Source organism: Nomascus leucogenys, chromosome 18 (genome assembly GCF_006542625.1).
Source record: "Nomascus leucogenys isolate Asia chromosome 18, Asia_NLE_v1, whole genome shotgun sequence".
In the NCBI taxonomy this organism is placed as follows: domain Eukaryota; kingdom Metazoa; phylum Chordata; class Mammalia; order Primates; family Hylobatidae; genus Nomascus; species Nomascus leucogenys.
This window is the reverse complement of record NC_044398.1, coordinates 67319135-67320635: the sequence shown is the minus strand read 5'-3', so window position 1 is coordinate 67320635 and position 1501 is coordinate 67319135.

The window sequence follows — 1501 nt, the reverse complement described above, 5'->3', positions numbered from 1 at the left end:
AGGTTTCCCCTTTGCCTCCAGTTGTCTTATGTGGAGATAGGTAACTTATGTATGCCAATAATTCAGGGAAGGATAGGGTTTCACGTCACCTAGGAGTCAACGTTGGAATCTGCTGAGAGATTTTTTTTTTTTTCTGCTGAGAGACCTTTATGCTGAATATTTATTTATTTATTTATTTATTTGAGATGGAATTTCACTCTTGTTGCCCAGGCTGGAGTGCAATGGTGCGATCTCGGCTCACTGCAACTTCCACCTCCCAGGTTCAAGCCATTCTTCTGCCTCAGCCTCCCGAGTAGCTAGGATTACAGGCATGCGCCGCCACACCTGGCTAATTTTGTATAGTTAGTAGAGATGGGGTTTCTCCATGTTAGTCAGGCTGGTCTCAAACTCCCAACCTCAGGTGATCCGCCCACCTCCACCTCCCAAAGTGCCGAGATTATAGGCGTGAGCCACCGCACCTGGCTTTTATGCTGAATTAATGCCGATCATTGGCTCAAAAAAGTTCCACTCTTGAGTCTTCCCTTTGTAATGGCTCAGGAAATTAAGATTCTAATAACACACAATGGAAAAATTTGGAAGAAAGTACAGCAATAAGAGGTTGAGTCCAGAGAGAAAGAACAGAGGACAGATACAATCAGTAATAGCTTACAACATGGATGGTGATAAAAGATAGGAAGGTAAAACAGAATGGGTGAGACTCCTGGTCTTAACAGGTCTTTATGCTATTAGAAGTAATTTTGACTTTTTTCTATACAAGAGAAGGAGCCTTTGGTTAATTAATTAATTAGTTCTTTTTTTTGAGGTGGAGTCTCACTCTATCGCCGATGCTGGAGTTCAGTGGCCTAATCTCAGGTCACTACAACCTCTACCTCCCAGGTTCAAGCGATTCTCCTGCCTCAGCCTCCCGAGTAGCTGGGATTACAGGTGTGTGCCACCATGCCCAGCTAATTTTTGTATTTTTAGTAGAGATGGGATTTCACCATGTCGTCCAGTGGTCTCGAACTCCTGAATTCAGGTGATCCTCCCGCCTTGGCCTCCCAAAGTGGTGGGATTATAGGTGGAAGCCACCAAGCCCAGCCTGCCTTTGGTTAATTAATTTTTTAAATTAAATTAAAAAAAATTTTTTTGAGGACTTTTGCTCTTGTTGCCCAGGCTGGAGTGCAATGGCATGATCTCGGCTCACTGCAACCTCTGCCTCCAGGGTTCAAGCAATTCTCCTGCCTCAGCCTCCTGAGTAGCTGGGATTACAGGTGCCCACCACTGTGCCCAGCTAATTTTTGTACTTTTAGTAGAGACAGGGTTTCACTGTGTTGGCTAGGATGGTCTTGAACTCCCAACCTCAGGTGATCTGCCTGCCTCGGCCTCTCAAAGTGGTGGGATTATAGGCGTGAGCCACCGTGCCCGGCAGCCTTTGGTTAATTTAGATGGAAAAGTGACATGATCAAATTTACATTTAATAAAAATACTCTGAAAATAAATTGGAGGATGAATTGAAAAAAAT